Below are 16,293 nucleotides of genomic sequence, written 5' to 3'. Positions count from 1 at the left end.
TTTCATTGAAATAACTTGGATTTATAGCGTTAAGTCAATTCAGCAAGCGCTGTGGAAAATAAATTAGGATACAAAATATACATGGTATAGATTCAACATATATTGATGAAACATTTACTATGTACCAGGTTCTGCTGTATAGTAGGACAAATCTTCAAGGAGGTACATTCTTATCAGGGAATTTTTGCTCTCAACAGACACTGTTGGGGTGAAAACTTTCAGCCACACAGTAAAGGTAGGTGCTCACTGAGGGTCCAAGTGGGTTTCTACCTCAGTAACATTCTTTTCAGACCTCTTACCAACCATCTACCCAGCTAAAAATCTTTACATGGGATTTGCCCATGTGGTAACGTGTACGCATTTCCCACCCCTACAACTGGCCCAGAGAGCGAGCAGTGAATTTCAGAATTCATAGGGATTGTTTTCTGTTGAATAATTAGGGAAAGTTTTAGGGAAGTCATGGAAGAGATGGAAATGAAGCTTAGTCTAATGGAGAGACCTGGAGAAGTGGAGAAATCTAAGAGACAAAATTGGTCAGAAGAATGTGGCAAAGACAGATACACTCAGGGAACAGAGCCTGGCCAGGATGGAATGCTGAGTGGTGGTTTACGAGCACTGGATAGCGTGAAGCACAGGGCCAATCATAATAATCCAAGGTGACACATGAATAGAACCTAAATGATAGTGGTGAATAGAGAGGATGGCTTATGTGGGTTCTGTTCTAGAGCCTATCAGACCTGGATTTGAGTCTCAGCTCATGACCTCCTGGCTGGCAAATTTCTTAATCTTTCTAAGTCTGCTTTCTCCTCTCTAAAATGGTATCCTTTTTACTTCAATGACATATGTAACCCAGCATATAATTTTATTATTTCAAAATATTATTATTTCAACATATACTCAATATAAACCTTATTAGTAAGATCTTTACATTCTTTTCCCATACTAAGTCTTGGTGTCTATTTTTCAAGTATAGTACATCTCCATTCCGACTAGTCACATCTCAGGTTCTCAAAGGTGTATATTGTATTGGACGTAATAGTTAAAACACCTTAGTCATAGGAGAATGCTCAAGATCAATTGTTAAATAAAAAGGCAGGCTACGGGGCACCTGGGTGGCTCAGTAAGTGTCTAGCTTTGGCTCAGGTCATGATCTTGGGATCCTGGGATTGAGACCCGCGTGGGGATCTCTGCTAGGTGGGGAGCCTGCTTCTACCTCTCCCTCTGCCCTTTCCACCGCCCATACTCTATCTTTGTGTCGCAAACAAAATCTTCTAAAAAGGCAGGCTGTAAAACTATGCTGCATGATCTAATTTTGTAACACATGCATGAAAATATACATATGTGCTGATGTGCAGAAAAGAATGTTGAAAGGGTCCACAACAGAAACTTGTATTAGGGATTTTTCTATATTTTATTTGTCAACATCAAATCAAATGTATTCTACATTTGATTTCCTTTTATAGTTAGAAAAACAAATGTGATTTTCTAAAGGAGAGATGTGTTTGTTTCTTATTATCACTAACAAAGTGCTACAAACGTACCTTGAGACAACACACATGGGGCGCCTGGGTGGCTCAGTGGGTTAAGCCTCTGCCTTCGGCTCAGGTCTTGATCTCAGGGTCCTGGGATCGAGCCGCACTTCGGGATCTCCGCTCAGCGGGGAGCCTGCTTCCCCCCCTCTCTCTCTGCCTGCCTCTCTGCCTACTTATGATCTCTCTCTGTCAAATAAATAAATAAAATCTTAAAAAAAAAAAAAAAGGCAACACACATTTGTTACCTTACAGTTCTGTAGTACGGAAGTCTGACACAAGCCTCCCGGAACTAAAATCAATGGGCCTGCAGGGTTTTACTCCTTTTGGACGCTCTAGAGCAGAATGTTCTGTGCCTTTTCCACCTTCCAGTGGCTGCGTACTTAGGCAGTGGCTTCCCTACTTAGCTCATGGTACCCTTCCTCTGTTTTTAAAGCCAGCTGCGTTGCTTATCTCTAATCCTGCTTCTGAGGTCACATCTCTTACTCTGACTTTCCTTTTCTGCCTCCCTCTTCCATATTCTCCCTTGTGATTACATTGGGCCCACCTGGATAATTAAGGATAATCTCCCTACTTTAATGTCAGTTGATGAACAACCTCAACTTCATCTGCAACTCCATTCCGCTTTGCTCCATAACATAATCCAGGAATTAGGACCTGAACAACTTGGAAGGGTCATTATTCTGCCTACCACAAAAAGCCTGGTTGTGATTTGTACAGTCTAACAAATATTTCTACTCTCCTCTCAGGCATGTGGTAGGCCTATACTTTCCTGATCTTGAAAGTTGGGATATGACTTGCTGTGGCCAATGCAATACTAGTGGAAGTGACATGTGTCACTCCCGGGTAAAACCACAGCATCTGGTTTGCCATGTTCTCTTTGCCCTGCCTTTGTTATAAGGGAAGTATTGAGTGAGTTGGCACCTACATCTGCTGGATCTGAGAGAAATCAAGATAAGCAGAGCCTGCCTACTCTCTTCCACTGGCCAAACTCAGTGAGGGAGGAGTAAACGGTATGGTCGTGTATTATTCCACTGAGATTCAGGGATTATTTGGTGTTATGGACAAATTTAGCTTGTCATGACTGGTAGAAGAGGTTAAGAAATGTATTTAGTTAAGGGAATGCGTGCGTAGATGCTGAGACAGGTAAGTGATAGAGACTGTGAGAATGTGAAGAGGAAACAGGGACATTAAGCTGGCATTGAAAATGAGCTATGTTGATCACCACGCCTTCTCCTAAATTGAAACAAAATGGCTCATTCATGTTAGAGGCATCCCCGGGCCCACCCTTGAGCTCTAGGGAAGCTTCGAGGTTCTCAGAGAAGCTCTGAGTTTTATAAAAGAACCCTTCTGCTGCTCAAGCCCTCTGGCTACCAGCCCAAGGGAACACTGGATATGTGGGTCCCTCAGGAGAGTTTTTCCTGAGGCATCAGCTCCTCAAGTCTTCCTAGGCTGATGAGGTACTGGATTCTAGGGGACTCTGGCCTCCCTGAAATGTGTATGTCAAATCAGGGACATGTTTTCGGGCTACCCCAAGGCTGAGTTGCTGCCTTGCTGTATCTGTAAGCCCCATGTAGCACCCAGTAGTTTGCAAAGTACATTCATGTTTGTATTTTCATTTTGTCCTCTCAATAATTCCGTGAGATGGACAGGGATTCTTGTTCTTTTAGATAAAAGATGCTGAGAGATACAGTGGTAGAAAAATAGCAGAACTGGGACTAGAATCTAGAGTGGAATTCCTCCCACATCACAGCTGTGAAGAGTACCTCCAGAGAAACAAATCTATCTCAGTGGGCACCACTCATTAGTCGATGATGATTTGTTGAGCACCTGCTGTGGGCTCTGTGTTGCTATCCCCAAAATGGCTGAAAGTATAGTCCTAGGAAGCCACAGCGGACAGTCCCCAAATCACTCGGTCATTTCATAACCATCCATTTCTCCTTTGCTGAATAGATATATCCTCCTAGTCCCACTTAGAAAAACCTAAGAAGTTATTAGTTCATATGAATAGTAATGAGGTGCTTTTCTGACCATTTCAGAGTTAGCAGTAATTAAAACAACTTTTCCAGAATTGAACCGACATCACTCACAGAAGCTGTACACAGAGATACTCTCGCCTAAGAAAGCCCTCTATGAAACAAAGCTATTAAGTGAAAGAATAATGTGAAACCTGACTGCATTAAGAACACAGAGAGAGCATGGGGTGCCTGGGCGGTGCAGTAAGTTAAGCCTCCAACTCTTGGTTTCAGCTCAGGTCCTGATCTCAGGGTTGTGAGATCGAACCCTGTGTGGGCTCTGTGCTCAAGGCAGTCTGTTTGGCTCTCTCTCCCTCCCGCTCTCGGCCCCTCCTCCCTGCCCTCTCTCTCTCTCTAACTAAATAAGTAAATCTTAAAAAAAAAAAAAAAAAAGGATACAGAGAGGGTAAAAAAGAAAAACTCAAAGTTTACTAGGTAGAAAGGAAAAAACAAACCTTGCATGAGAAGGCAGAAATACCATATTTTAACTTCTAAGAGGACACAACAGAGCCAGAAGATATAAATTATCACTCTAAGATAGGACACTTGGTAACTTTTTAATTCATTTGAAAAAAGGGGTCTCCTAGTAATTACTTTGGGATTCCACTTTGAACTTGTGTCGATGTTAATTTGTGGATATGTTAAACTAATCAAATTCAGTAAACATGGATATCTGTAGCATCCAGACACTCCTCTGGGTAGAGAGTCACTGTGTGCTAGGGCACACAGCCATGGGGGTGTTGCATGGTCATCCTGACTCTGGGCCGGCCACATTTAAAATCGGTAGGGGGGCAAGCAAACCTTTCTGAAAGGCCATCTCACTAATTACTGTCTGAAAAATGGATAGACCTGGCCCCGTTTATACACTTACCCCCCCTCCCAACACACACACACACATTTACCTGTAGACTTCCCTGGATTAGAAAAAGCCTGAATTTTAAAAGTACCCAATTTCAAATTATAGCATATGAAGGATAAACCAATCAGTATATGGCATTTTAAGCTTCATTTTAAAGCATAAGTTAACCCAAGTCTTCCCACTATAATTCAGAAAAAACTTACATTGCACTTTGTTCCCCAGTCTGTGCCAGCCATTATGGAAGATGGTAAGAAATTGTAAAACCCAGCCTCTGTACTCTAGTAGCTGGTAATTTCATTAAGGAGAAGATTCATGAAATCCTATACAAAAGAATAAAGTTCGGACCAAAATGAGATGGAAATAGTTCACTCAGAAGAAAGTTTGGAAGAGGAGAGATTGGTGTGACACTGACTATTCATTCAGTCAACAGATATTTACCAGGCATGAAGTGTGTGCCAAGCACTGTTCCATACACCAGAGACACGGTGGGAAAAAGACAAAGTTCTTGCTCTCTTGGAGTCTATGTTGTCACATGGGACGCAGAGAGCACACTAGAAAACAAATAAATACATTCTATCACTTCTGACAGTGGTAAGTGCTCCGAAGAATGAACAGAGTGCTGGGGTGGTGCCTTTGTAGAGGGAAGCTGGGAACACTGTATCCGAGAAGATGAACTTCGAGCAGAATCCCTACTGATGTGAGGAAAGCTGCGGCATAAAGATCTGGAAGTTTTTTCTGCAAAGAGACCGGCAATTGAGCTGACAAGATGCTGCTGTGTTCCAGAACGGCAAAAAGGCTAACAGGGCTGGAGCTGAGTAAGCACGGGGAGATGTCCAACCTGGCCCAGGAGACTTCGCTCAAGAGATGAGATTTGAAACAGGATTGGCTTGTCAGCCTGCCCAGATAGAGAGAGTGTTCCAGCTGATAAGTTAAATTTCCACCACCTGGTGCCATTAGGACTTACAAGTGGGTTAATTAGAGAAAAGTAGAATTAGAGAGTTGTATTTTCTACATAGCTATAGGGCTTACACTTGAGGATTCTAGTTAACACTTTCTATAACACCTCTGTTTGCTCACATCATTTGGTCTCTTATCAACTCTTTTTTTTTTTTTTTAAGATTTTATTTATTTATTTGACAGAGAGGGATCACAAGTAGGCAGAGAGAGAAGGGGGAAAGCAGAGCAGAGAGCCCAATTCGGGGCTTGATCCCAGGACCCTGAGATCATGACCTGAGCCGAAGGCTGAGGCTTAACCCACTGCCACCCAGGTGCCCCTCTTATCAACTCTTTTGAGTTGTAATTGCTCGCACTTTTTAAAAAACCCATCTCAGAAGGATGATGATAAAGAGAGCAGAATGGGAGTGAATAATCCTGTCTCAGAGTGCCTGGGCAGCTCAGTGATTTAAGCGTCTGCCTTTGGCTCAGGTCTTGATCCGGGGTTCCTTGCTCAAGGGGGAGCCTGCTTCTCCCTTTCCCTCTGCCTGATGCTCCCTCTGCTTGTGTGCTATTTCTCTCTCTCTGACAAATAAATAAATAAATCTTAAAAAAAAAAAGAATTGTTTTTAAAAAACAAGAACTGTGGACTTTAAAATTCATGTCCTGTGAAATATAACTCTGACCCCCGTAAGTCCGCAATTATTGCTTATCTTATTCAGTAAATTGGACCCTCATATTAATACTTGAATTGACATCACTGTTTTCTGAAAAGTGTAAATAACTAAGACATTTCTTTTACAAGTTCCTTCTTCTTTTATTCATGAAGGTAAAATTGATTCTATGTGTTGAGACTTTTTTCAAATAAAGACTTGAAACTTTATTTATTTCCTATCTTCCCAATTTTAGAATCTGTACTTTAGTTGGGGGGGCGGGTGGTTCTACCCTCACGGGTCTTTTTAAATTATTGTGTTTTTTTTATTATGGTAAAATACACATAACATAAAATTTACCATCTCAGCCATTTTTAAGTGCACAGTTCAACAGTGTTATGTATCTTCACATTATTTTGCAATTTCCAAAACTTTATCTTAATATAAAATAAATAAAAATAAAATCCAAACTCTATCAAACGATTCCCTGTTCCATGTTCCCATGCTCTAACCTCCTCCCCACCCCTCAAAGTTCCTGGCAATCACAATTCTACTTTCTGCCTCTATGAATTTGACTACTCTAGGTATCTCATATAAATGGAGCCTTACAATATTTGTCTTCCTGTGACTGGCTTACTTCGCTTAGTATAATGTCCTCAGGTTCATTCATGTTGTACCATGTGTCAGAATTTTCTCTTTCTTTCCTTTCTTTGTAAGGCCATTGTATGTATTTACCATATTTTTTTATCCATTCATCTTATCAGTGAACATTGAGACTGCTTCCACTTTCTGGCTATTTTGAACAATGCTGCTATGAACATGGGTGTGTAGATACTAGTTTGAGACATTGTTTTCAATTCTTTTGTTTTCTGGGAACTCTGTCTCTCACCTCTCTCTGTCTCTCCTCCCTCTGTCTCCCTCAAAAATATATATCTGAGGATACTAATTATAATTTTTTAAAGTTTTTTTTTTATCCATGAATCAACTCCTAGGGACTAAATTTTGTTTTGTTTTGTTTTGTTAATATTGCACAGTTCTGCCTTTGGTTTCTGGCTTTGGTTTCCCATCCATACTTAAGAATGAAGCAATAGTGGGGCGCCTGGGTGGCTCAGTGGGTTAAAACCTCTGCCTTCGGCTCAGGTCATGATCCCAGAGTCCTGGGATCGAGCCCCACATCGGGCTCTCTGCTCAGCAGGGAGCCTGCCTTCTCCTCTCTCTCTCTCTCTCTCTCTGCCTGCCTCTCTGCCTACTTGTGATCTCTGTTTGTCAAATAAATAAATAAAATCTTAAAAAAAAATTTAAAAAAAAATGAAGCAGTAGGAAAGCTCATCATCAGCTATGTGTCTGTGGCAGGGCTTGTCAACTGATAAGCATCATTTTAGTTGAACAGATGGGGGCAGCCATTCAGCTTTGAGCCTCATAAAATGGAAGGAGAAAGGGCTGTGTGCCAAGGCACTAATTCACATGCTCACCGCCCAATTTCTCGTGAGACAATTCTTCCATTTCTTTACTTTTTTTGTGCTTTTGTGTTGTTTCAGGAATTTGCTTAAATTCTTTTCCCCCCAGCTTTATTAAGATTGAAAAATAAAAATTGTATTTATTTAGGTTGTACAATGTGATTTTTTTGTCTTTTTAAGGTGTACAATGTGATGATTTAATATACATATGCTTTGTTAAATTTACACGATGAAATATTATGCAGAAATAAGAAAGGAAATCCTGCTGTCTGGGACAACATAGGTAGACCTTAACAGCATTATGTTAAGTGAAGTAAGGCAGACGCAGAGAAACAACTATTACATGATCCCACTTATATGCGGAATTTTAAAAGGTCAAACTCATAGAATCAGAGAAAAGAATGGTGGTTGCCAAGGTGGAGGGTGAGGAGAAATGGGGAGATGTCAGTTAAAGGGTGCAAACTTCCAGTTATAAGATGACTAAGTTCTGGGGATCTAATGTACGGCATGGTGACTATAGTTATTAATATTATATTTTATTCTTAAAATTTCCTAAGAGACTAGACCTTAAGCTTTCTCATAATACATGCAAAAAAAAAAGTATCTTTCCATTTCTTTTGACACTGACTCAATCAATCAATCAATGTCTCCCTCTCACTCCTTCTGTGTCTCCCCCTGCTTGGAGAGAGTGAGGCATTCTCTGCAGAGATGCGTCCGGTGTTGAATATTCTATCTACAGACTTTCCAGTAACTCCTCTGTTTTCAGCCCCATTTACTCTATCTCTGCAGACCTGGAACTTCTTGAGTTCTAAACCCTCCAAACTTCTGAGAGAGATCTGTACAGTCTCCTCTGCTACAACACCCACCATGCATTTTTAAGTGATGTTTCCTCCTCCCTGCCTCATTCAATATTTACTCTATTTCCCACTTTGGTCTCCAGAAATTTGTTGAAACCTCAGGTCAACGGATGCCCTCTATTTATTTTTGTGAGCTCATTCATTCATTTGTGAATACAGTCATTTTTAGGGGTTGGAGGGAGAGGAGCTAAACACACATACTTAATCCACCATATTGAATTACAGGCCTGAAAGTGTAGTTCAGAAATCTTACCATTTCCACGGCTTTCTTTCCTGCAGATGCAGGCTCCCATCTGGGATCATTTCTATTCAGCCCTGGGAACTTCCTAAGTATTTCCTGCAGTACAGGTCTAGTGCCAACAAATTCTCTCAGCTTTTGTTTTTCTGAAAATGCTTAGATTTGGCCATCATTTTTCCATTTTAAAAACATTTTTACTTTGAATTAATTTTAAGCTTACAGAAAATTGCAAGAATAGTACAAAGAACTCCCAAGAGTTATTTTTAACTGGTGACATTTAATTGTTAACATTTTGCCACATTTGCTTAATCATTTTATCTGTCTCTTTCTCTTTCCCACTCTCTCTCTGTCTCTGTACATGCTCCATATATATTACAATTTTTGATATTTATACATAAAATAATTTTGTATAATATACATACTACTATAATCATTTGAAAGTAAATTGTTAGAAAAAAAGAGTAAGTTGTGGATGTAATAACTCTGATTTAGAGAATTAACATAGAAGCAATACTATCACCTAATCTACGGATCTCACTCACGTTTTACTGATTATCCTGATAATATTCTCTCTTTTTTTTAAGAGTAAGCACAAAGATTTTATTTTTCAAAGATTTTTTTCAAAGATTTTATTTATTTATTTGACAGAGATCACAAGTAGGCAGAGAGAGAGAGAGAGAGAGAGGAGGAGGAGGAAGCAGGCTCCCTGCTGAGCAGAGAGCCCAATGCGAGGCTCGATCCCAGGACCCTGAGATCATGACCTGAGCCGAAGGCAGAGGTTTTAACCCACTGAGCCACCCAGGTGCCCCTCCTGATAATATTCTTTAAAAATCTATAATCCCATCCAGGATCACTTATTGCATTTAATTATCACGTCTCTTTCATTTCCTCTAATCTGGAAGATTATTTCTGGTTTTGTCTTTCATGACCTTGATATTTTTGAAGAATCTATGCCACTTATTTTGCAGAATATCATTCAGTTTGGGTTTGTCTGGTATGTCTTCATTATTCAAAAGAGGTTTTTTTTGTTTGTTTGGTAGCAATAACATAGAAGTGATGTTGTGTTCTTCTTGGTGCATCCTATCAGAGGGTGACAACAATGACAGTTGTCCTCATTACTGATAATGTTAAAGTTTACTATTTGGTTAAGATGGTGTATGTCCCTAAATAGCCAAAACAATCTTGAAAAAGAAAAAGTTCGAGGTCTCTTTTCAGTTACAAAGTTACAGTATCAAAACAGTGTGGTATTGGCATAAAGACAGAAATGTAGGCCACTTCAAAAGAATAAAGAGCCTTAAAATAAACCTTTACACATACAGTCAAATGATTTCCCTCAAAGGTGCCAAGAACATTCAATGGGGAAAGGCCAGTCTTTTCAAAAAATGCCCTTGGGAAATTGGATATTTACATGAAAAGAAAGAAGCTGGACCCTTCAATTATATTATATTCAAAAATTAACTCAAAATGGATCAAAGACCCAAATGTAAGAGCTATAAATCTATATAAATCTATAAAACTATAAATCTCTCAGAAGAGAATATAAGGGAATCCTCATAATATTGAATCTTGGCTATGGGTACAAAAGTACAAGCGGCAACAACAAAAATTAGACAAATTAGTACATCAAAATTTAAAAATTTTTCATCAAAGGACATAACCAACAGAGTAAAGAGGCAACCTACAGACTAAAGGAAAATATTTCCAAATCCTCTATTTCATAAAGGGTTAATATCCAGAATATATAAAGAACTCTTACAACTCAACAAAAGCAACAATTAAAAAAAAGTTCAAAATGGGGAAAGGACATGAATAGATACTTCTCTAAGATGTCCAAATGGCCAACAAGCACATGAAATATGTTTAATATTACGAATCATTGGGAAATGCAAATTAAAACAACAATGAAAAAAGGAAATAAAAACCCACAATGAAATACCATTTTACACCCAGGATGGCTATGATCAAAAACAAACAAACAAACAAAAAAACAAAAACAAAAAATGAGAAAACAAGTGTTGGAGAGGATGTGAAAAAACTGGAATCCTTGTACCCTACTGGTGAGAATATAAAACGGTACAACCTCTATGGAGTATGATATTTCCTCAAAAAATTAAACATGAAACTAGCATATGATACAGTGATTCTACTTCTGGGTACATACCCAAAAGATTTGAAAGCAGGGTCTTGAAGAGATATCTGTACATTCATAACCATAACAGTATTATTTACAATAACCAAAACATGACAGCAACCCAAGTGTCCACTGATGGATGAATGGATAAACAAAATGTGGCATATACATAAAATTGAATATTATTCAACCTTAAAAAGAAAGGAAATTCTGATACATGCTACTACAGGGATGAACCTTGAAGATACTATGCTAAATAAAATAAGCCCCGTCACAAAAAGACAAAAAAATGTGTGATTCCATTCATATGAAGTACCTAGAATCATCAAATCGATGAAGATAGAAAGTAGAATGGTGATTGCCAGGGACTGTGGGAAGTGGGGAATGGGGTTTTATTCTTTGACTGGTGCATAGTTTTACTTTGGGAAGATGAGAAGTCTCTAGAGATAGATTGTAGTGATAGTTGCACAACAATGTGAATGTACTTAATGTCACTGAACTGTACACTTAAAATGTAAGTTTTATATTATATAGATTTTACAGTTAAAAAGATGGCACATGTCATGTTTCTCCACTGTAAAGTAAATAAGTAATATGTATCTTGTAGTAACCATATTTTGTTACTTCCTTTATTAAATATGAAATATGAAAATATGATTCTCATTATCCTCATTATATTGTGTGTCAATCCTCTCGAATGTAACCAGTCTCTCAAACATATCGACCATCTCCTACCTCTGCCTCCACCAACCATGCTAATCAAATCCTTGACCCTGTCCCCACTGATGTGGCAGGAGAATTCTAGCCTGCCACAGAAGTGAGACAATGACTTTAAATTTCAGAGGATATTTTCACTGGATATAGAATTTCTGGTTGACAGATTCCTTTCTCATTCATCACTTTAAAAGATGCCAGTCCATCTGGCTTCCGTTGTGTCTGAAAAAAGTCAGCCATCATTCTTATTGTACTTCTAAATGTATCATGTTTTTTTTCTCTGGGTGTTCTTAAGGTTCTCTCATTGCCTTTGGCTTCCAGCAGTTGGACTATGGTAACTATAATGCTTGGATAAGCATCAGTCTCTCTTCTCCTTCCACAACAGCCCTGGAGGTTCTGCTTTTAAGATGACCACATTATAAGAGAGAAGAAGCCTAGAAATCAGAGTCAATGTTTGAAGGAGAGCCATGAAGGAAAGCTGGCTGTCCCACTGAGACTGAAATTGGTAAACGAGCAAATAACAACAATAACAACTACACATTACGTGACTTTAAGTTACTGAGATTTCAGGGTTTATTACAATGGCATAGCCTGGCCTATCTTGACTAATGTATTAATCAAAGCGTGTAATAAGATTATTTTAACAAGTAAAAAGGAAGGTAGGTAGCATGCGTATTGTTATCATCCATGAACAATACCATGAGTATATGCTACGTATTGGTATTTAGATGAAAACTCACACACATGTGCACATATACACACATATTTAAGTTGCCATACAATTAAAGATCATTAGAGATCATTTGAGAAATAACTTCCGTATTTAAAAAAGATTGACTTTCTTACTTCAAACCTTGAGAGTTCAAGCGGCTAATCATGTACATGACTGGTAACACAAGTCATACTCACAAGCACTGTATTATCCATGTATTTTGTAACAGAGGGGGAAAAACTATGTCTTCAAAGTTAGTATTTTTAGGCCAAAAACTGGAGTCTAAACCAAAGTCAAACATCACATTTTAGAAAAATCAAATACTTCTAAGGAGATTATTTCACCTGCCACAGAGGTATGAAATTGGTACTTACTAGTTGACTCTATTCCATTTCTAGGAAATAAGCACTGTTATTATTAAGACCAATGAGAAGACTCCTTTGGTTAATATCAAGCTTGTACTTGATTTCTCCCTTGACACTGAGGCTAGTGGTTAGAATGCTACAAATTTGAGGTGGTCTTAGATGGGCTGAAAAGGGAGTTAATGCTGGAAGGCCTCATGATTTCATGATATAAGCCTTTAGCAATGTCATTGTGCATAAGTTAGCCTCTTTGTGCCCCAGTTATCTCACTTATATAGTAATTTTTGCTGATGGTTCTGGTTCTTGTGAGAAATGGAGAACAAGGTGGTGCATAAAAGCCACTTAGTGTTGCAGTCATCATCAGGGTCAATATCATCATCACTCTAGTAAGGGAATTCAGATGTTATTAGTACTGACCACAACTTTGTCATCCACTTTGTATAAGAATGTGGAAAAAAGAATGTAGGCAACATCATTTTGGATCTTTCTTTCCTCCTTGAGTAAAACACAAGTATCACTATAACTAGCATACATGTTAAACACCTGAGAATTTTGGTAAATGTCTTAAAAGTAGAAATCAAGGAATACATTTCTAAACCAGGTTTCTCTAGATTTCAAAAGAAACTTTCAGTTAGATGTTAGAAAAAACTCAGATGGCACCTGAGCATGCCATGATGGAAAGATCCTTTTAAATTGTGAGGAAATCAGCCTTAAGCAAGCAGTATACGGGTTTTTTCCCCTCATACTTTAAAAAAAAAGTTGTTTGGGAATCAACTTGTGATTCCTTTGTGTCTGCACACTGCACACATTAGACAAAACACAGGGCTTATATTAACACAATTACAGCCAATCAAACCTGAAGGTAAATGCATTATAAATTACCTTTTCATTAGTTAATCCTGGATACCAAAGTTATTGGAAATATGGTGGAATCACATTTATCAGAAGGTCTCAAGGGACACATAAAGCTTTCAAATATGTGAGGATTTGAATAAAGTAACCTGGCAAGTAGAGCTTTGAACTTGGCAGTGTAGCTTGTTCCATCTACAGCACAGATTCGCAAAGTATCCTTTCCATCTCCCTTGGTTTACAGGTGGCCAACTTACATAGCCAAGTCAGCCCACAAACTAAGGATGTTATGTTCCAGGCTCACTGAACTTGGCATTTCAAGAGTAGCTTGTTTTTCCTTTTCATCAGTGAACTAGGGTTGGAGAAATCCAAGAGTCGAAAATTTAACTATAACCTCAAGAGCTACAAAGTACAATGCTTATAAAACCACCCAGACTATCTCTTCAAAGACTTACAACCTACGAAAAGGCTCACCTCATAAGCTGCTCAAAACACCTTGAACTGACATGTTCCAGCACCACCACGAGACAGCATGCAGATAAGGTAACCTTAAAACCAACCAAAAATAGATGGTACCTTCTGGATCTGCTAAAATCTTTTTTTTTTTTTTTAAGATTTATTTATTTTAGAGAGAAAGTGAGAGCAGGGGGAGGGGCGGAGAGAGAGAGAGAGAGAGACCAAGAATCCTCAAGCAGAATCCCTGCTGAGTTTGGAGCCCGATGCTAGGCTTGATTCAGGACCCTAAGATCATAACCTGAGCCAAAATGAAGAGCTGGAGGCCTAACCCACAAATCTACCCAGGTACCCCTCCGCTAAAATCTTGGTAGGCAAATTAATACAATTAATTTTAGGTTTATTCAACTAAAATATGATGGATGTACTACAGCACTAACCAAAACCTTTAAATTTGGTCACAGACCAAGTGTCTTCAAGCATACAGCTGCATATTTGAGCTTGGTTGTCTGTATAGGATTCGTAGGTAGGCCAAAGACCCAAGGAACTGAATTTATCCCTTAAATTAGTATTGCTTAAGACACTCATAAGGAATTTACAAAGTCATGGAATTGTCCATTTTATAAAGCTAGAATGCTGTTGGTTTAAGCATTATTTGGGACTTTTAAAAGAAAATCATAAAATGACTTGTTTTCAGTTTATTGTTTTTTCTTGAAAAAATCTAATTAGGAGAAAGTAGATCTCTGTATTTCTGTTGCATTGAAAGGTTTGAGCTTCATGATTAATAGTATTGGCAGCAAATAGAGTAAACAGTCCTCCTTAAACGTATTTTGATTAAATACATTTAGAGTTCCAGTTAAGATGCATTTTGCCATGTTCAATATGGTGCTAGACATGGGTGGAAAAACAGCAGAGGTTTTTCCAAGCAGGAGGCATGAGATTGCTAAAATCCTCAGCCTCCACCACAACATTAATTAGTGTGTTTCACCAACCAAGGCTGTAAGATTTGTAAATGAAATTCTAGAAGGGGCATCAAGCTAGAACAGGATATGGAAGCCAAATGGAAAACATGAACCAATAAAAGAAAAAAGCTAAACTAGCTAGAAGTCTTAGTTTAGTCTTTGAAGTCAGTTCAAATTTTGCATGCTTTAATTCTGATGTAATCTTAAAATGGTGGGTACAAACAAGAACTCCGAAACAGCTTTTGTAACTTTTGGACCAACTGCACATGAATCAGTTTGTTGATGGCTATAATGATTACACAGTGGTCTTTGCTGAATTACATCTGAATTAAAACCGTCATTCTCCTCAGGCCAGAATATAATGAACACTTATGAACAAGAACAACCATCGTCCAAACACATTCACCACCCCTTCCACAGGCACACTTATAAAAACTTTTACACAGTATGTTACATTTTGTTGATATATCACATTATTAGTCTTAACAGCATAAGCTTTTGCACGCCAGCACATTCTTCCTGGATGACAATGTGTTTGTTCCTTCTTTGTCCTGTCATTTGTCTCATTTCACGTTCTAGTTAATGAGATGATTGCTTTTCTGTGTGCAAGAATAGTTTCCTGAGAAGATATAATTCTCTTGATTTGAAAAAAAAATATATTTCTGGCAGGATAAGGACTTCAAACACATATGGCATGGAGGACCATGCCCATAATAATCTTAATGGACAAAAAAATTCTTCAACTAGAACCACAATCCATTAAGTGTATCCTTCTTCTTGTCTGCTGACAACTCTTAAAACTGAATAACACACAAAATGAAAAAATGCACACTGATCTTTTTATAACATCCATTTGAAATTCTTAGATGGAATAAGTGTTAGCATTATATTATAAAGAGTCTTTTCATAATAATTATTATTTTCTTTCTTGGAAAGAAATTTAAATTATTTTCTTTTGATGATAAATGGAAAAGTTTAGTTCATACATGTTATTTTGACTTAAAAAGAAGAGTACCTAAAAGATAAATAGATTTGATTAAAAATACACGTGATCAGTACTCATGATGGGAATTGAATAGGTGGATTTATATTTATTTATAGAATGTATATGTGAAGAGTTAACAAATAAGGGCATCTGAGAGCCACAATTATACAGAAGTGGGTAAGCCACATATGCAAGTGCAGAGTAACGTGACAGCAGTGCTATTGTATTTAGACAGAAAATAGCCCACACAAGTAAGAAGAAATCCATAACCATGATTGTCTGGTAGGCAATTATAAAATTTCAGCCTCACTAAGTTATTGCATGCCTAATAAGTGCCAAGGATATGCATATGACCTGTAAACAACAAGTGTAACACAACTGATAAGTATGATAGAAAGATACGTATAAGGTACACAAGAGAGAAAAGAAAAAGATCAACTCAGTTGATTGTGTGTGAGGGGTAACCAGGGTCAGAGAAAGCTTCAAGGAGGAGAGAAGGTTTGAATTGGGCCTTTGAAAAATGAGTAGGCCTACAGCCCAGCAATTGTATTACTAGATATTTATCCAAAGGATACAAAAATAGT

This window comes from Lontra canadensis, unplaced genomic scaffold (assembly GCF_010015895.1).
Source record: "Lontra canadensis isolate GAN:19392208 unplaced genomic scaffold, GSC_riverotter_1.0 scaffold15, whole genome shotgun sequence".
NCBI classification, from domain to species: Eukaryota; Metazoa; Chordata; class Mammalia; order Carnivora; family Mustelidae; genus Lontra; species Lontra canadensis.
Note: the sequence above shows the minus strand (reverse complement) of the source record.